Source organism: Chiloscyllium plagiosum, unplaced genomic scaffold, assembly GCF_037043375.1.
Source record: "Chiloscyllium plagiosum isolate Xiang-an unplaced genomic scaffold, Cpla_swu_hap1 HiC_scaffold_21, whole genome shotgun sequence".
Classification (NCBI taxonomy): domain Eukaryota; kingdom Metazoa; phylum Chordata; class Chondrichthyes; order Orectolobiformes; family Hemiscylliidae; genus Chiloscyllium; species Chiloscyllium plagiosum.
This window is the reverse complement of record NW_028270159.1, coordinates 87105928-87127515: the sequence shown is the minus strand read 5'-3', so window position 1 is coordinate 87127515 and position 21588 is coordinate 87105928.

Genomic DNA, 21588 nt, shown 5'->3' with positions numbered 1-21588 from the left:
ATGTGCAATCCACTTTAAAGTGCACATCTTGGACTGTGGCAGGAAACTGGAGCACTGAGAGGAAACCCACACAGGCATGGGGAGAATGTTCAAACTCCACATGGAGGGTCGTCCGAGGTTGGAATTGAACCCAGCTCCTTGGTGATGTGAGGAAGCAGTGCCACCCACAGATCCACCATACTCCTCCGTTAGTTCTGTGAGTAACTTGTGGAATCTGTCTGACTAAAGAAATCTTGTTCTCATCACTGAACCTAACCAGTCTGAGACCTTTATCATCGGCCATATCACCAACTTTGTTACATTTAAATTTTTTTTGAGCAGTGGAGGAGTGGGACTAGAAAAGGAAATAGTGACACCCTCCATCCTCAGTCACAAATTGATGTTCTATATTCGGTATATATGTCTTCGAGTTCAAGTCTCCAATCAGGAATGGTAGCAACTTCTCAACATCTACCTCTCTGCGTCTTGTATTTTTCAACAGTATCACTTCTCATTCATTTAAACCCCAAAGAATAACCACCTCACCATTTTAGAGATCCTCAATAACACAAACCTTTCATCCCAGGAATTCGACTAATGAACCAACGCAGTTACTTGCTGCACAAGCATGCTGACTTTATTTTCATACAAAGGAAGACTCCAATCCCTTTGTCCTGCTCATTTTCTGGAAGTCCTTTCCATTAAATAACAGCCTGCCTTTTGGTTCTCAGTGGAGAAAGTGAGGACTGCAAATGCGGGAGATCAGAGCTGAAAATTTGTTGCTGGAAAAGCACAGCAGGTCAGGCAGCATCCAAGGAACAGGAGAATCGACGTTTCGGGCATAAGCCCTTCTTCAGGAATCATTCCTGAAGAAGGGCTTATGCCCGAAACGTCGATTCTCCTGTTGCTTGGATGCTGCCTGACCTGCTGTGATTTTTCAGCAACACATTTTCAATTTTGGTTCTCAGTGTCATCCACAAACTCGGATGTATATTGCACACAACTCCCTCCTTCAGGCTATCAGTATATATTGTAAATAACTGATGCTATCGGACTCATAGCTGTGGTACTCCAGCAGGTACACCTTTGTCATGAAGATACATTAATCATGACTCTCCGATTTCTATGTGCTAACCAATCATCATCTCATTTTAATACATTATGCATCATCCCATGAACTGGTGTCTTGTATAAGAACTTTTACTTTGTAATACCTTGTGGACAATCTCTGAAAAGCCTCGTGTCTGCCAGATCCCCTTTATCAAATCCACTTGTTACATTCTCAGGCATCTCCAGAAATACTTTGCATGATTTTACAGGACAAAGTATAATTTCCCTTTAACAAAACCACTCTGACTCTGCGTGAAGCTTTTCTAAATGTCCATGCTGGCCAGGTTTTCCAAATTAAACTCGTTCTACCTGCTTTCATTTGGCCCATATGCCTTGAAATGTTTCCCATTCACATGTTTGTCCAAATGAGTTTTAAATGTTGTAGCTGTGCTGGCATCTACCACTCTTCCTCTGGCAGCTAATTCCATACCCACACCACACTTTGTTCCTTTTACATCTTCCCTCTTTTAACTTAAACCTATGCCTTCTACGGCTGAACTCCCCCATGCCGTTGGAAAGATCTTGGCTATTCAGCCTATGCATATCTCTCATGATTTTAGAAACTTTTGTTAGAAATGGGGAAATGTGTTGTTTTTGAAGATATAGAAAAAGCATTCAGAAAAGGGGTCCAGCAGAAAAACTATTAACTCTGCAGGTACCTAGGGAAGTGTATCTTTACTTTTAGTGAATAATTATTATTACCTAAATACTATCCTGGAGTATAATTAATATAAGAAAGTTAACTCTTTTAAAATTATGTTTTCAGCAAAAAAATGTGATAACCAAAATGCCTGAGCTGTACAAGAATGATACAAAATTGATGAAAAGTACAGAGAATGGAATGTATCCAGTATTGATGCAAAATGTATCTTAATGAAATGTCGACAAAATAGTTATGGTCATGTCAGCATAAACAGAAGGGAAAATTGCCAACATGGGGAAGGAGAAGTAACAAGGGCGGAGCGAAGATGGGCTGTTGTATAGCCTAGTAAGACAAATTGGGTAATTAGGAGTCCAGAGAGGTGACCTCACTCAGCTCAAAGGTATAACTGTGTAGTACTTTGAATTCTCTTCACTTCAATTGCTCTCTGCAATTGGGGTCCTTGCAAGATCGTAGAATAAATTGTCTTGTTTCCAGTTTTGGTGATCTCGTAAAATTTTATTGATTTGTTTCTTACAGATTTGGGTGGTCGTCCTGGGACCCCATGCTCCGGTCGCTCGGCAATTGTTGGGAAAACAGAGAAGGTGCACCTCACTGATTTCGGCGGTCTTTAGTTTCCCTCTTTGCCGCAGGGGCTCGGGCGAGCGAGATTCGGACTAGGAGACCCTGGAAACAAGACGCATTGAGACGTGGCAAACTCGGTTGGGTAACTTTTGTGCACAGGACCCGGGTAAGAAAAAGGTCTTGAATAAGTACTATCCAAGCGACCGGGGTAGACAACGGTATTTTCTGGTATCACCACGGGGCAAGGCGCGCTGACACATAGCGGCTTTGGTCAGGTCAACTCTTGTGTACAAGACACAGGACCTGGATATCCGGGCAGCCGGGATACGTAGCGATAGTTGTCTGGGTAAGCAACGGGGTAGTTGCTGCCAGGTATTGCCGTGGGACGGAGCGCATTCGACCAGGTGACTCTTGTGTGCAGACCAAGGTATGAAAATAGACCTTGAAGTATTGCCTTGGTGGTCGGGACGACCATAAGTGGTCGGTTCTGTACGAGACGTACGGGGGAATTAGCAATTTAAAAAAAAAAATAAAGGTTTTTAATTGGCTAGATTAATCTAACCAGGAAAGTGTCTACCTGATTCGATCACCCAGCCTTAGACCAGTTGTTAAGTGGGGAAATCCCCCACACGAGGATCAGAACCCTGAAGTCGGTGTGGAAGTAGGTGACACCGGACCGCAGAGAGGTTAATTAAAATTATATAAAGAAACGGCTGAGTATTAAAATGGGAAATAAATATAGTGGGTTTAAGTGTCGAAGGAGACATGTAGGAAAAATGTTAAGAGATTGGAAGTACAATCCTTGGACGTGAGGAAAGGATAAAAAATGATAAAATGTCAATGGAAAACAGCCTTACAGTCAGGAGGAATCAGAATATGCTTCGTGTCAGAAGCGCTAGTAGCTGAAGGGCTACTGTGGGTACACTTCATAACTAACGTATAGCTAGAAATACCCACAGGCGGGATGTTATTACTGTGGAAAGACGGGTCACTTTAGGAGAGAATGTCCAGATCCGTAAAAGGAAGTAAAGGCAGTGCCGTTTATGAATCTTGATGAAAAATAGGAGTGTCAGGAGTTCCTGCCCACGGGGACCCACCAGGAACCCTTGATAAATTTAAGGTGGGACCTTACAAAGAGGACGTAGTTTTCCTAGTCGATACGGGGGCAGCAAGGTCAAATTTTAAGGACAAGGGAGTGGGAACGAAAACGTTAATTTGTTATGGCGACAGTTTTGTGGTGACAGGTGTGAAGAATTAGTTTTCCGCTCATGATGAAATATCGCCACCAAATTGGGGATTGAATTAGCTGCAAATGGTGCTATGAAATCTGTTGAGGCTCTTTAAAATTAATGTGCTCGCGCAAAACAATTACAGAAACAGCATGAGAAGTCACAAGTGACTGTTAAACAAACAGAACTGCGCGATTACAGTTTTTAAAATGTTTTAGTCACTTGTTGTGTTTCCATCCTGAATTATATAATATATATATAATTAATGATTAATATTTATAATAATTCAATTGTGTTGGCCTGAATCAATATTAATTGGTAGGATTCCTTCATACACGCTCAGTGACCTGTCTTATTGATTCATGGTTAATTTAAAACAGGACTGCATTCATTCATTGTTAATTAAAGAATGGAAAGCCACATCACTGGCCAGAGAGTGTGCAGGCAGTGGTAGCAATAGCCTTATTGGTAGAGGAGAGTCGGAAACCTACTTTTAGATTAGATTACTTACAGTGTGAAAACAGGCCTTTCGGCCCAACAAGTCCACACCGCCCCGCCGAAGTGCAACCCACCCATACCCCAAGGTTTACCCCTTACCTAACACTACGGGTAATTTAGCATGGCCAATTTAGGGGTACCTTAATAGTCAGCACCCCACATCAGGTACGGTCAGGAGAAGAAAGGGGAATGATTAGAAGAGCTGCTCGGAGGGAATGGGAAAAGAGATATTCGGTGGGGGAGGGAGTGATACCAGCCAAAAATAAACTCCCCAATGTGGACCCACGTTGGAAGGGTGTGGATGAACACGATAGTAGAAAATGAGGGACTTTCGAGAAATGGTTATTTTGGGTATTAAAAAGGTAGCACCTAGATCTCAGAATTTTGTGAAAGCCTTTGAAGTGAGACAGGCAATTTCGTTGATGACTTTTGATGAGGTATAGGGGAGTCAGGGGCTCATTCTTCCTGAGACCCACAGGGAATCCTTGATAAAACCAAAGGTGGGACCGGAAGGAGAGGAAACAGTGTTTTTAGTGGATACGGGAGCAGCACGATCATCCCTCAGCTTTAGACGTAGCCGTGTTAAATTAACTAACAAATGTCTCAAGGTTTCTGGAGTAAAAGACAAAGAATTCTAAAATCAGAATGCCGGACAATGGCTCACAGACTTTAGGATCTTGAAATATGAGACAATCCTAATAGAACAGGATGACCTTGTGTTGGCCACAGACAGTTGCTTGAATCCAGCTGCATTTCTGTGGCGGATAGAGAGGGGTGGCCCCTGGCAATCCAGACCATGACTGCCTTGATATTACGGAATATCCAACTAAAGTGCAAATGAATTTAAGAGACGTACCGTTGCATGCGAGAGCTCGGTTGTTTATCGACAGGTCCTCCCGGATGATTGAGGGTAAAAGGCACAATGGATATGCTGCAGTAGACGGGATAGAGGGAAGCATTATCGAGGCTGAAAGATTGCCTTACGGCTGGCCAGCCCAAACTTGTGAACTCTACGCCCTAGAAAGAGCTCTCAGAATCATAGAAAACAAAAAGGAACGATATGTACAGACTCCAAATATGTGTTTGGAGTGCACATACCTTCAAAAAAAATTGGCAAGAAAGAGGACTGACAAATATCAGAGGAAAAGAACGAACTCATGAGGAATTGATAAAACAAGTGCTGGAATCTCTGTTACTCCCGAGAGAAATAGTGGTAGTTCATACATATGGACATCAGGAGGTGAATGACCTGAAAGTAAGGGGAAATGGACTGGTCAAAGAGATAGTTAAAGAAGCAACCCTGAGTCCACAAGGAGAAGTGAAATGTTCCATGATACCTACGGACTCAGATCTTCGTGCTGCCCCGTTGTTTGCTGCGGGGGAGGAAAAGGTACTAAAGGATTTGAGATCTTCAAAGTCAGCAGATGGAACAGTCTTATAGTAGTTAGTACCCCCCATCAAGTCAGAACTGTGTTAAACCAAAAGGCAGGGAGGTGGTTGAAGAGACCATCCTAATGGAAAAAGATGACCTGATGTTAGCATCAGACACCTGTCTAAATCCAGCTACCTTCTTATGGAAGGGAGAACCTCTAGACAAACGAGAATCCAGAACATTACCGTTTAGATACCATAGAGTATCAAACCAAAATTAGTCAGGACATGAGAGATCTACCTTTACATGACGGGGATAGATTGTTTATAGATGGATCATCGAGCGTAGTAGAAGGAAAACGACACAATGGATATGCAGTAGTGGACGGTAATGAAAACCAAACAATGGAGGCAGACCGTCTGCCTAACACATGGTCAGCCCAGACCAGTGAATTGTACGGATTAAATCAAGCTTTAAAACACTTAGAGAATCGGAATGGGACAATTTAGACTAATTCTAAGTATGTATAAAATAATAAGGGAAGGGCTAAAAGGTGGAAGAAATCCAGGAGTAAGACCCTTTAAAAGTATACATGTGAATTACACCGAACTACCCCCAGTAGGAAAACAGAATTACCTGTTGGTCCTAGTAGACCAATTAACCGGTGGATGGCAGCTTTCCCAATGTTATTAGCCACCTCAAAAGGAGTGGTGGAAACCCTCCTTGAACATATCATCCCATGATATGGAATATTGGAAAGTATAGATTCAGACCAAGGTAGCCATTTTACTTCCAAGATCTTACAAGGAGTAATGGCATGGATTAGAGATCTCTTGAGAAGTCCACCCTTGGCACCAACCTTCCTCTAGGCGGTGGAACGAATGAATCAAATCTTAAAGAAGCAATTATCTAAGCTAGTCCTGGAGGCTCGATTACCATCGACAAAATGTTTACTTATCGCATTGCTACGCATTAGGACTGTTCCTAGACATGATATAGGTCTCTCTCCTTATAAAATGATGTTTGGATTACCTTTCTTGGGTGGAAGAGGGGAATTACCAACTTTAGAGTTCAATGATAAGTTTTTAAAGAACTATATTGTGGCGTTCAGCTCTTCTTTGTCTGTCTTTAGGTAAAAGTGTCTGTTGACTCAGATACCTCCACTTGAGATCGACAACCGGGTGACTGGGTCCTGATCAAGACCTGGAAAGATACCAAACTCCACCTTAGCTGGGAGGGACCATTCCTAACCCTCCTGACTACTGAGACAGCTATCCTAACTGCTGAGAAAGGATGGAGTCATCACACTCGCGTCAAAGGTCCTGTGAAAACGCCATTGGCGGAGTGGCACGTTCACCCTACAGAAAACTCTCTGAAAGTTAAGCTGAGAAAGAGAAAATGAACAAAGATAAAATACTTTTTTAATGTTTGCTGATATATATTGTATTGATTGTAAGGGTTGCGTGGACTCACCTCTCCCTGGCGCCTAAAAGATAATGATAGGGTGATAAGCAGGGTTCAGAGATGGGTGGGTACTGTTATAGTATTATAACGCTAGCAGTACTAACTGTTCAAGGAAACTGGTAAAATCACTTTACTACACTATGCCAAACTTATTCCAAACAAGAGAGACTTGCCAACTGTTGGCTCGGTGCAGAAATTCCACGCCATGGCGAATCTGGAATCCCCACCTCGGTAATCCCGCTCACGAAAGAGGAAATATACGATGTACAACAATTTGACTCAGGCTCAAATAATGCAAAGTGGGAATATGAAAGGAGTACCTATAAGTTTGCGGGATGGTTCCCAAGACCAGCCTTGAAAACTCGAGGTGTTACCAATAGCCTCAGAATTTCCCCACTAAAAGGAGCAGTGAATAAGCATTGCTGCAAAACAAGAAAGGCTGGAGTGGTTGCTGTTACCTTGCTTATATAAAACCTCTCCTCCGAATAGAAAAGCAGAAGCCAAACCTGAGGAAGGGGGGAAGGGAATAAGACGTAAGACCCGAGAGGTTCCTGAAGGAGACCGTCTGCTGTGGATACTACTCCCAAGCTACGGCACTACAAGGGTAGGGGTGAAAATACAGAAACTGGCGGCTGCCCTTGAAAATGTAATTAATGATACCACCGGCACAATGGGAGAAACTCAATCCCAGATATCGGCCATAACCACCAAAATGATAGCAACAAGACTAACAGCTTTACAGAATCGAATGGCTTTAGACTATCTCTTGGCCGAAAAAGGGGGAAACTGTGCTCTGATTGGTAAAGAATGCTGCACCTTCATCCCAGACACTGCTTGCCTAGTGGAAGATAAGGTAGAAATATTAAAGAAAAAGATAAAGAATATAAAAGAATTTGAGAATAAACTTTGAAAATATGAGAGATGGAAATGGGTGATTGGGGACTGACCAGTTGGGAAAATTGTCAGCTAATTTAGGCATTTTTGTATTACTGATAATAGTAGGTTTAATAATAGGATTTAACGTGTTAAAGTGGATAATGAGTAAGTAGATAATATCCTTAGGAGGATAACAAATCAATGATGGTCATGACAAATGTAAGTGCACAAGAAAGAGTAATAGAAACGGAAAGATTCTGAACGTCTACACCTTAGGGTGAAAAAAGGGCAGAAAATAAAAATTTCCAAAACAACAAATAGTAAAAGAAAAGAAATGGGGAAGTTGTCAGAAATGGAGAAATTGTTGTTTTATGAAGATATAGAAAAAGCATGCAGAAAAGGGGTCGAGCTGGAAAACTATTAACTCTGCAGGTACTTAGGGAAATGTATCTTTACTGTTAGTGAATAATTATGTTTAATTAAATACTAATCCTGGAGTATAATTAATATAAGCAACGTAACTCTTTTAAAATTAAGTTTTCAGCAAAAAACTGAGATAACTAAAATGCGTGAGCTGTACAAGAATGATACAAAATTGATGAAATTTACAGAGAATGGAATGTATTCAGTATTGATACAAAATTTATCTTAATGAACTGTCTACAAATAATTATGGTCATGTCAGCATTAACAGAAGGGAAAATTGCCAACATGGGGAAGGGGAAGTAACAAGAGTGGAGCGAAGATGGGCAGTTGTATAGTCTAGTAAGAGAAATTGGGTAACTGGTAATCGAGAGAGGTGACCTCACTCAACTCAAAGGTATAACTGTGTAGTACTTTGAATTCTCTTCACTTCAATTGCTCTCTGCAATTGGGGTCCTTTCTTGCTAGATCGTAGAATAAACTGTCTTGTTTCCAGTTTTGGTGATCTCGTATAATTTTATTGAGATTGTTTCTTACACTTGTACAATGTCACCACCCAACCTCCTACACTCCATCTGATACTAATTTCAAGCACTAGCGCTTAAAGATAAGCACTGCAAATGTGAAACAATATTAAACATGACAGGTAAACAATACTCAGTCCAAACTTCATAGGATGATTTGTTTTTCGCCATCTTACAATACTAAGGCAGCATGAAATACTTACTAGCGCCAATAAGAAGTCAAGCACGTGGATTCCTTTGTCTCAAGGGGACGATTATCTCTACAGTGAAAACGTATCTGTGGCCAGATCTATATAATGCCACATAGTCAACATTCTCCCTCCTGGCTTCCCTATGACCATGTGTGGTTGTGTCTTCTTTATCTTGCACTTAATAGAGAGAACCCCTTTCCCCCTTTCACACCGTAATTTAAACGCATTTACATCATCCTACTTTTGTCATGACCATCATTGATTTGTTGTCCTCCTAAGGACATTATCAACTTACTCATTATCCACTTTAACACGTTAAATCCTACTCGTTCACCAGTGCTATAAGCCCGTTTATTTTTGCCACACCCTCTTTTCCTTGTCACCCATCCCCCACCTCTGACAAGGGATTAAATATCCAATTTTCCAATCCTTTTTAGTTCTGAAGTAGTCACACTGGGCTTGAAATGCTAATGCCGTTTCTCTGTCTCTACAGATGCTAACAGACCTGCTGAGGTTCTCCAGAAATGAAGAGGCACAGAACAATTTTTTACTCAAACAAATAACTATGGATACTGCAAATTAAAATATAAAAAATGCTGGAGAATCTGGGAGCTTTGTTAAGTGTCACTGGACCTGAAAGTTTAACTCTGCATTCACTCCAGAATATACTGCAACATTTTCAGTAATTTCTTCAGCAATTTCTGTTTTTGGACAATTCCAAAGAAGGATGTCAAAGATGTTCAAACATTCTGTCCAACATGGAGCGCTGTACACTGGGAACTGAAAAATAATGCATGGTGCACAAGTGGCTTGACTCTGAAACTGCATAAGACTGACATCACTGACACTACAGAGCTTTTAATCATGGTCAGGGAGAAAAACAGAGAGAAACACATTCACTTCAAATACAGAAGTTGATATTGTGGAAAAGAAACGATTTAGATGAATGGCTTAAATGGATTGAGTTAAAGTAACAAATTGGAAGTGTGACACCAGGGAGATGCCACCACCAGAATGAGAATATGAAAATGGAAGTGTTACCGCATCAGAAACCAGGTTAGGTCACTGAATACAGGGCTGAAGCCAAAGTCGGAATCACGTGCCCCTAAACCTGTTGACATCCCTTTAAATTTACCACACGTGACTGGTTGCATTCCAAATAGCAGAATTAACTTCTGATGGAGAGGGGGAAATGATCCCAAGACTAACAGATCGGATCTAAATTCTGTCGACCTGTTCAATATAAGCATAAATGTCGATGGACTATTAAACAATTTACTGGAGGAGAGGACTCCACAAATATCTTCATCCTAAATATCGGAACAACTCTGTACATCAGTGAAAAAAGTCAAGGGTATGATGTCTGCACTATCCTCAGCCAGAAGTGTTGAGTGGATGATCCAACTCACACTCACAGCCCACAGACTCACAGATACCAGTCTTCAACCAATTCGATTTGCTGTATGAGACATGAAGAAACGGTGAACACAGTAGATACGACAAAGGCAATGGGCCCTGACACCATTTCTGCAAAAGGACTGAACACTTGTGCTGCACAGCATGCCGAGTCGCTGGGGAAGCTGTTTCATTCCAGCTCCAACTCTGACATCTCCCTGCCAATGTGGAAAATTACTCAGCTTTGTCCAGTCCCCGAAGAGGAGAATAATTACAATCTGACCAATCACCACACCCTCCGACCCATCACGACCGATTTCGTTTTGACAGAGCTGTCAAGTCGCACCGAAATAATCAGGACAGTGTGGTTTCCGATTTTTCCCCATGTGAAGATGGTACTGTTGTGAAATATGTTACTAATGCAGACCAGGATAATCTCTGGCAGCTGGTGGAAATTAAAAATAATTTTAAAAATATCGAGACCTAAAATCTGGTGTATTTAATTGTGATCTTGTGTCCAATGTTGATTGTAAACATCGATGTCCTACACCAATATACTTTCAGGAAGTAAACCTCCCGTGCTTTCCTGGTCTGGCCTAAAAGTGACTTCAGATGCACAGACATGGTCTCTGAATCGGCCAAGTAAGACATTCAATTGTATCAAACTGCTCTGAGGCCTTAAAGGATAAAACCGGACAGAACACCTGGCACCAGCCTCGTTATCAGAAAAGGGATTGGGAAACATAGTCGTTTCGACTCTACAGAGACTTCCTTCCTAACATCTGAGACCATATGACAACATTTACAGAGCATTCCCACAGACTGCACAGAAACATCGGGAAAAGAGGAGGTCATTCACTGCATTGAGCTTTCCTCATGCTAGTTCATGTCCGAGCATTTCCTCAAAACAGTTTCCCCCATACAATGTCCATATCCCATAATATGTTTAGACATTGTGAAATATAAAACGAGAACTGATGTAGTGCTTTCGGCCCATCAAGTTTGCTCCTCTATTCAATATACATGAGTTTGTCTGATTTTGCTTGTTTATTAAATATGATTTGGCTGTTTTCTATAAAGTGAACTATCATCCCTGATTCCAATCTGTCTCACACTGTCAGAGTTTGATATATTTCAGTGAGATCTCCACTCATTTTCCAAATCCCCATGAAATACAGGCCCGGTCACCCCAAACTCTGCTCCCAAAACAAGCCTGTCATCCCAGAGGTCAGTCTGGTCATCCTCTATTGCTCTCCCTCAATGTCAGGTTTGTCCTTTACTAGGCAAGGAGAACTAAACTGCAAACAATACTGCACAATGTCCGAGATGGGGTCCCACTAAGGCACTGTACAGCTGCAGTAAATGACCCTTACACCTGTTTTCAAATCCCCCTGAAATGAAGGTGAATACACCATTTATAGGCCTCCCTACTTTCTGCTCCTGCAATGCTGCTTTCGGTGACGTATGTACAGGGAGATCCAGATTATTTTCAATGTTACAGGTCCGCACTTGCTGGGTCGATATACACTGGCCAGTGTACCAATGCCCTTCCCAGAATTGACTTCTGGCTTCAGAACTCACTGCCCTACATGGACTCGGAGGGGTGCAGAGAAATAAACCAAAAATGCAGCTTAAGCTCCTTTTGAGAGCAACAATTTTCAACCACTTTCTTTTCAAATCATAGGCTGCCATTCTATTGTTCCCATCAAAGTCCACAACATCGCATCTCTCCCATTGCTCTCTATCTACTACGTATTTGCCCAGTCTCTTCACTTGTCTCAATCACCTTGGTGCCTTTTTTTGCATCCTCCTCATCAACTCACAAACTGACATTGTTTAGTTCTGTCAGCAGACTTGGGAAGAATGCTTTTGAGCCCCTCAACCAAAGATATGATATGCATTTTGAATAGCTGAATGCCAAATCTCGATCCTTGTTATATCCTCTAAGCCTTCCATTAAAACAAAAAAATTGTTGTAATCTTACTCACTGTTTCTTGGCAGCTCTCCTATTCTAAAACCACGCCTAACCAAAGTTCTGCATAGCTCTTATAATCAATGCTTCGATGTATAAAGGCTGTGTTTATTCTCCCCTATGCTTTCTCAAATTGTGCAATAACCTGTCCAGTCACATTCAGGAATGTGTGGAGAAGTACCCTCTGAATTTCCTAGTGTGCTGTCATTCATTGAGTCCTCCCCTGTCTGTTTCCTTCTTGCAAAGTTCATCACCTCATATTTATCAGGGTTACATTCCATCTGCCATTGATCCACCCATCTGACCATTTCGTCTGTATCTTCATGAAACATAAGACCTTCCACCTCCCTGCCAACCACCTGGCCAATCTTTGTATCAAACATAAACTTACTTATGATACCTGCCACTCCTGGTTCATATTCACAGCTGCATCATTTATGATAAGGTTTAAAATCATAAAACATCAGCTTGTTTATTCGGAGCACGAGCTTTCGAAGCGCTGCTTCTTCATCAGGTGGTTGTGCGCTTTGATGAAGCGCTTCGAAAGCCAGTGCCGCCGAATAAACCTTTTGTAGTATAAGCTGGTGTTATGCAATGTTTAACTTTGTCCACTCCACTCCAACACTAATACCTCCTAATCAGAAATAATAAGAGACACAACACTGATCCCCGTGGTACACCATTGGACGCTAAGCTCCAATCACACAAACAGACTTCTATCACCGCCCTTCTGTGCCCTACCGCTAAAGTTGATTTGGATGCAACTTGGCAAGTCACTGATGAGTCCTCCCTGTTGCTTGGTTATTCTGTTCCGCTGGTGAAACTTGTAGAATATCTGGAGATTCTCCCTAATTTTGCCTGCCAGTATGTTTCCATGCCACTGTGTTAATTTGTCCCCTCCAAGTGATGAATTTCCTCCTTATTGCAGTCTTAACTGACCTGTCCCAGATCCTGCTATTATTTGCCTTGAATGTGGAATAGACAGCGAGGTAAGAGGTCTGTTAATTTCTAACTTGTCAGGTGTTTTGTGTATCTTCTAAATTTCACTGTGACCCACCTCTCATTTTTGAATCTCTAGAGAACACAGGCTGAGTTTCCTCACCAGACAATCTTACCAACTGAGGGAATAAACTGGACAATGTCCATTGCACTTCCTCTGCGGTCAGTATATTCTTTCTGAGATTCGGTCACCAAAACTGTACACAATACTCCAGATAAAGTCCCACCAACACGCAGTGAAACTGCTTCAACGTGTCTTTACATCAATGTTCTGACTCTCTTAAATGAAGGCAAACCAAACTTTAACTTTCCACTTATATATATATATATATATTCCTCCAAATACCCTTCATATTTACGAACTCACTGAGTTCTTATGGAAACCCTTCCGAGAATCCAATATATACCATTTCTACTGGTTCCCCATAAACTATCCCGGAAGAAACAACATTAAACAATTCTGAAGTTTATCAAATATGATTTCTCTATGAAATGCATGCTGATTCTCTCCATTGTTGCTGTTAACTTTAAATATCAAAAATGTCATCCTGTGTAATAGATTATAACAGTTTCCCTAAAAATGTCGAGTTAATTGGCCTGCAGTTCTCCACACCATGCGTTTTTTCCCCGATATAGCTGTTTGGATCCCTTATATTCATCGATCATGCTTGGATCACGTTTATCCACAATCGTTTCCGGTCTCTACAGAATATACAGGAAAATAAAACAAAGTCATCGACAGTGCAATCAATACTACTTTTCGTGATTTATTTCTGACATTTTGACAGGAAGTACATCTGTTTCGTCAGACTCAGCAATGCTCAATCCAGCTACATGTTCAAGTACTAACTTGTTACTGATATGAATTGACTTTATGTCTTTAGCTGCAGAAGTCCGATATGATTTCTTGGTATTACTGGGTGATTTTCTGGATCTTCCTACATGAAGACAGATGCAAAGTAACTGGTTATTTTCTTGGCCATTTCCCTGTCCTCCACAATGACCTCTCCTCTCCCGATTACAAATTTCCACATTTGACCTTGTTTTTATTATTTTGTTTCATTTTAAATATAAATCGTAGATTTATGCAGTCTTTGTGTCCCTGTTTGTTAGCATGCATGTTCGCTTTTTTGATTTCCTTATCAGCTTCATGGCCTTCCTTTACTGGATCTTAAATTTCTGAGAATTCTCAGGTTTCCACAATATTTGGAATTCAAAGTTTGTGCGAAGATTTGTAGCTCGGGTGCTCGTTGTTCTGGTTCTCTTCGCCGAGCTGGAAGTTTTTGTTGCAAACTTTTCGTCCCCTGGCTAGGCGACATCATCAGTGCTTGGGAGCCTCCTGCGAAGCGCTTCTTTGATGTTTCCTCCGGTGTTTATAGTGGTCTATCCCTGCCGCTTCCGGTTGTCAGTCTCAGCTGTCCGCTGTAGTGGTTGGTATATTGGGTCCAGGTCGATGTGTTTGTTGATGGAGTTTGTGGATGAATGCCATGCCTCTAGGAATTCCCTGGCTGTTCTCTGTCTGGCTTGCCCTATGATAGTAGTGTTGTCCCAGTCGAATTCATGTTGCTTGTTGTCTGCGTGTGTGGCTACTAAGGATAGCTGGTCGTGTCGTTTCGTGGCTAGTTGATGTTCATGTATGCGGATTGTTAGCTGTCTTCCTGTTTGTCCTATATAGTGTTTAGTGCAGTCCTTGCATGGTATTTTGTACACGAGATTCGTCTTGTTCATGTTGGGTATCGGTGAGTTGTTGTCTGAGCGTGGCTGTTGGCTCGTGTGCCGTTATGAGTCCGAGGGGTCGCAGTAGTCTGGCAGTCAGTTCTGAGATGCTCCTGATGTATGGTAGTGTGGTTCGTCCTTTTGGTTGTGGTATGTCCTCGTTCCGCGGTCTTTCTCTTAGGCATCTGTTGATGAAGTTGCGCGGGTATCCGTTTTTGGCGAATACCTTGTATAGGTGTTCCTCTTCTTCTTTTTGCAGTTCTGGTGTACTGCAGTGTGTTGTGGCCCTTTTGAATCGTGTCCTGATGCAGCTTCGTTTGTGTGTGTTGGGGTGGTTACTTTCACAGTATAGGACTTGGTCTGTGTGTGTGGCTTTCCTGTATACCCTTGTAGTGAATTCTCCGTGAGGTGTTCTCTGTACCATCACGTCTAGGAATGGGAGTTGGCTCTTCTTTTCTTCTTCTCTCATGAATCGGATTCCTGTGAGTGTGGCGTTGATGATCCGGTGTGTTTTTTTTTTCTACTTCCTTGTTTTTAATGATTACAAACGTGTCATCGACATATCTGACCCAGAGTTTGGGTTGAATTTGTCGTCGGACTGTTTGTTCTAACCTTTGCATAACTGCCTCTGCTATGAGTCCCGAGATTGGTGATCCCATGGGTGTTCCATTCTCAGGACTGACAGAAGAGACACAACAAACAGTGAGACAAACTGTCGTACCTATGATAATAAGGAAAAGACAAACACATAACCTCAACACCAAGGAGAGGGAAGCACTGAAATCACTAAGAAACGATAAGAACATAATCATACTACCAGCAGATAAAGACAGAATGACGGTCATCCTAGATAAATCTGATTACATCCAAAAAGCACAACAACTACTTGCAGATTTCAACACCTACCAAATGAAGGGATTTGACCCCACACCACAACTCACCAATAGGATAAATAACACACTAAGGAATCTACAAAAAAATGGACAGATAACCAGAGCTGTACTTCAAAGAATGAAACCGGAAAGCAACAACACCCCCAGATTCTATGGATTACCTAAAGTACACAAACCAGATATCCCACTCAGACCCATAGTATCACTGCCAGGAACACCATCATACAAACTGGCCAAAAAACTACAACAGAAACTGAAACACCTGGTCAGTGGATCCAAACACTCTATACAATCAACACAGGAATTCGTGGACATCATCAGAAATATACACATAGACAAAGAAGAAACCATGATATCATTCGACGTGAAGACACGTGAAGCTGCATCAGGACACTATTCAAAAGGGCCACAACATACTACAGTACACCAGAACTGCAAAAAGAAGAAGAGGAACACCTATACAAGGTATTCGCCAAAAACGGATACCCGCGCAACTTCATCAACAGATGCCTAAGAGAAAGACCACGGAACGAGGACATACCACAACCAAAAGTATTAACCACACTACCATACATCAGGAGCATCTCGGAACTGACAGCCAGACTACTGCGACCCCTAGGACTCATAACGACACACAAACCAACAGCCACGCTCAGACAACAACTCACCAGAACGAAGGACCCGATACCCAACATGAGCAAGACGAATGTAGTGTACAAAATACCATGCAAGGACTGCACTAAACACTATATAGGACAAACAGGAAGACAGCTAACAATCCGCATACATGAACATCAACTAGCCACGAAACGACACGACCAGCTATCCTGAGTAGCCACACACGCAGACAACAAGCAACATGAATTCGACTGGGACAACACTACTATCATAGGGCAAGCCAGACAGAGAACAGCCAGGGAATTCCTAGAGGCATGGCATTCATCCACAAACTCCATCAACAAACACATCGACCTGGACCCAATATACCAACCACGACAGCGGACAGCTGAAACTGACAACCGGAAGCGGCAGGGACAGACCACTATAAACACTGGAGGAAACATCAAAGAAGAGCTTCGCAGGAGGCTCCCAAGTACTGATGATGTCGCCTCGCCAGGGGACGAAACGTTTTCAACAAAAACTTCCAGCTCGGCGAAGAGAACCACAACATATTTGGAATTCTTCTGAAGTCACTTCCTATGATTAATAAATTTTCTAATTTGTTATGTTAACCATCATTGAGTCACTTTCTCACTCTTTGGTGTTTGTACCTGAAATAACTAGACGTATTTTTCAGACTTTGCAGTATTTTTAAAACCTCCTGGTCCTGACCACATATATTCAGGATCACTGCAGGAGGATAGGAGGATAGAGGAGAAATTGCGGGAGCCCTGATTGGCACTTTTCCATCATCATTGGCCAACATGCTGAGCCCCTTTTCAAGAAAGGATACAAAGATGAACCTGGGCACTAAAGACCAGTAAACCTAAAATCTAGTGGGTAGGTTACCTAAGAAGTTTCAGAGAGATTGGGTATACCTGCATTTGGAAAGACAGGGTGTGATTCAGAGTAAGATTAGAATGGTTCTAGAAAATCAGAGCAGGTCATGCAGCATCCGAGGAGCAGGAAAATTGATGTTTCGGGCGAAAGCCCTTCATCAAAGTCAGCACGGGAGTTTGCGCAAAGGAGATCATGACTCACAATTTTGTTGGAGTTCTTTGATGAAGTGACCAGCACCGTTGAAGAGGTCCGTGTGGTATACGTAGTCGAGATGGATTACAGTAAAACCTTCACTAAGGGTTCCACATTGTACGCTGCTCTGGAAGGTTAGCTCGCATGGAAATGAGGGGGAGTAGGCAAATTAGGCACAAAATTGCCTTGACTGGAGGAAGCAGAGGGTAATACTGAAAAAATGCTGCTCATACTGGAGGCCTGTGAATAGTGGAATGCCTCAGGGGTTGGTGCTGTGACCACTACATATTACATATATCTATGATTTAGATGAGAATGTACAGGCATGACTTGCAAGTTTGAAGACGGCATTAAAATAGGTGGCATCATGGAGAGTGGGGAATTGATTCATAAATTTCAGAAATTAGAGCAGTATCTTGATCAGCTGGAGAAGTGGGCTGAGAAATGGTAAATGGATTTTAATATAGATTTGACTTTAGAAAGTCAAATCAAGGTTGGAGTTTCATGGTGAATGGTTGGGTCCTAAGGAGTGTAGTGGAACAGTGGGACCTTGGAATTCAGGTGCATGGTTCTCTGGAAGATGGTTCAGATGTAGACAGGACAGTGAATAAAGCTTTTGGCACACTGGCCTTCATCAGTGTACATCACTGTCTATCGAAATTAGGGAGTTACGTTGTAGTTATACAGGATGCCGGTGAGGCCATTCTGGTTGCATAATGTTCAGACTTGATCACTTTGCTCTCGGAAGGATGTTATTAAACTGGAAAGAGTGCAGAAGTGTACAAGGATGTTGCCAAGATCTTAATGATCTGAAATATAGAAAGAGGTTGGACAAGCTAGGACTTCTTACTTTTGTGTGTCTGTGACTGAGGGAGGATCATATTGAAGTCTTTTAGATCATGACAGGTACGGATAGAGTGAATGCAGCCAGTCTTCTTTCCCAGGATTCGGCAATCACAGACTAGAGAGCATCAGTGTAAGGTCAGAGGGGAAAGAGTAAAAGAGGACCTGAGGAACAACTTATAACACAGGGGCTGGTTTGCATATGGAATGAGATGCCAGGGGAAGTGGTTGAGGCGGACACATTAACAACATTTGAAAGGCATTTGGACAAATACATGGATAGGAAAGGATTAGAAGGATCTGGGGCAATGGCCAGGAAATGGGGTAGGCATGGATGGACATTTTGGTCGTAATGGACCAGTTTGAGCTGAAGGGTCTGTGTCCGTGCTATCGGCCTCTATAACTCTAACTTGCCTGTCTCCCACTGAATGTTATATTGTACTTTCCAAATTCACTGAAGCTATCTTGACACTCTCGCCTCCAGTATTCCATGATGTTTGACCAGAATGTTCAGGTATTCTATATTGTATGCAGACACCGTGTAGAATGCACCTTATCATTAATCCTTAAAAACTGCTTCAGACTAAGGTTAATAATTCGTCCTTCTGAACACACAACATCAAATCCGAAATAACCTGATCTCTAGTTTGCTTCACAACATACTCTTCAACCCTACCTCATATCCACTTATAGAATTTATTTTTGACAGCTTGAGCAGTCACTTAGTTAATGTAGTTTCGATGCAACTTGAGACCATCCAATAAGACTACGGTATCCACAATATTTGCCTACCTAATTTCCAGCATGTGATGCTCAGATTTTCTGCTCGCGTTTTGGTTTTGATATGTAACACACCAATATTTGTTTCTCCTTGCTATCTGTAAGCTTTACATAAACTGATGCAGTGGAACCTGAGAGACAGGTCTGTGTCGTTATTAGTGATAGACCTTGACAAGACATTCAGAAATGCTCACCTGGACGCTGAGATGATCTGAAGAAATGTCCCACAATACAGGACAAGCAACAATATCCTCCTCACTCTGTTAGGATAAGAGTTACCATATACTGTCTGCTCCCTCACACTCACTGTATATCTGTCATAGCACCTATCTCTCGAACAGGTTTCACGCTCTATCTCCAAATAAGGCTCAGGAACTACCATTCTCACTATTGAATTCACTAACTTTCTTCCTCACTTTCTCTGACACGTACGCAATTCACAGCCCCCCCCCCCTCCCCCCCATATACACACACACACACACACTAATAATACTATATGGATTCAAAACTGTTCACTGACTCATTCCAGACAACTCACAGCTCCCCCACCAACACTAATATAAATAGCAGGGTCATCCATTCCCACTCCCACTCTCCCTCCATCCCTTTCTCCCATTCCAGTATAAACAGTCTGGAATAGGACAGAAAGTGCCAAACCCGGTGGTAGAATGCCCAATATTAGTACCCTCACCCCCTCCCCCTGCCATGTGGGCAGTACTCTGAAAAAGCCGGAGAGGACTGGCATGCGTCGTGAGAAGGTTCTGAAACATCCACGTCCCAAGGACTTCTGATACAATCGACACAGGAATTCTTGGACATCATCAGAAATATACACATAGACAAGGAAGAAACTATGGTCTCATTCGATATAACGGCACTGTTCACTTCTATCGACAAAACCCTAGCCAGAGAAACAATAGCCAAGCTGCTGGACAGACATAACAGACAACAGGACGTTGAACCTATCAACAAAGAGGGCATAATTAAACTACTGGACTTGTGCTTCACAACACATTTCACATTCAACAACTAAATATACGATCAAATCAACGGAACATACATGGGCTCACCGACCTCTGGACACATAGAAGAAGCAGTAATGCAAAAGTTAGAACAAACAGTCTTACCGCAAATTCAACCCAAACTCTGGGTCAGATATGTTGATGACACCTTTGTAATAATTAAAAACACAGAAATAGAGAATACATACCAGATCATCAACGTCACACTCACAGGGTACCGATTCACGAGAGAGGAAGAAAAGGACAACCAACTCCCATTCCTAGACGTGATGGTACAGAGAACACCGAACTGAGAATTCACCACAAAGGTTTACAGGAAAGCCACACACACAGACCAAGTCCTAAGCTACGAAAGTAACCTCCCAACACACACAAACGAAGGTGCATCAAGACACTATTCAAAAGGGCCACAAAACACTGCAGCACAACAGAACTTCAAAAAGGGGAAGAGGAACTCCGATACAAGGTATTCGCCAAAAACGGATAAGCCCGCAATTTCATCAACAGATGCCTAAGGGAAAGACAACGGAACGAGGACATGCCACAACCCAAAGGACTAGCCACACTACCATACATCAGGAGCATTTCCGAACTGACAGCCAGACTACTGTGACCACTAGGACTCATAACGGCACACAAACCAACAGCCACTCTCAGACAACAGCTCACCAGAACGAAGTACCCGATACCCAACATGAGCAAAACAAATGTAGTGTACAAAATCCCATGCAAGGACTGCACAAAACACTACATAGGACAAACAGGGAGACAGCTAACGATCCGCATCCATGAACACCAACTAGCCACGAAACGACATGACCAACTATCCTTAGTGGCCACACACACAGATGACAAGCAACATGAATTCGACTGGGACAACACTACCATTATAGGGCAAGTCAAACAGAGAACAGCCAGGGAATTTCGACAGGCATGGCACTCATCCACAGACTCTATCAACAAACACATCGAGCTGGACCCGATATACCGGCCACTACAGCGGACAGCTGGAACTGACAACCGGAAGCGGCAGAGACAGGCCACCATACATGCCGGAGGAAACAGCACAGAAGCCCTTCACAGGAGGCTGCCAAGCACTGAGGATGTCAACTAGACAGGGGACGAAACGTTTGCAAGACAAATTCCCAGTTCGGCGATCAGAACCACAACATCCAGTGGCAGTTCCAACAACAGTCTATTCACTTCCAAAAAAAAAACACAGATTCATCACTGCACAGAGACGCAGACACAGAAATGCATAGAGGTATTGCTAAACACCCCAATATACGAACAGACACAATACTTCCAAGGAGATAGGCATAGGCACACGTATAAAAACACAGAGACATATACAGTCACATCCAAATAGACACAAACACAGATAG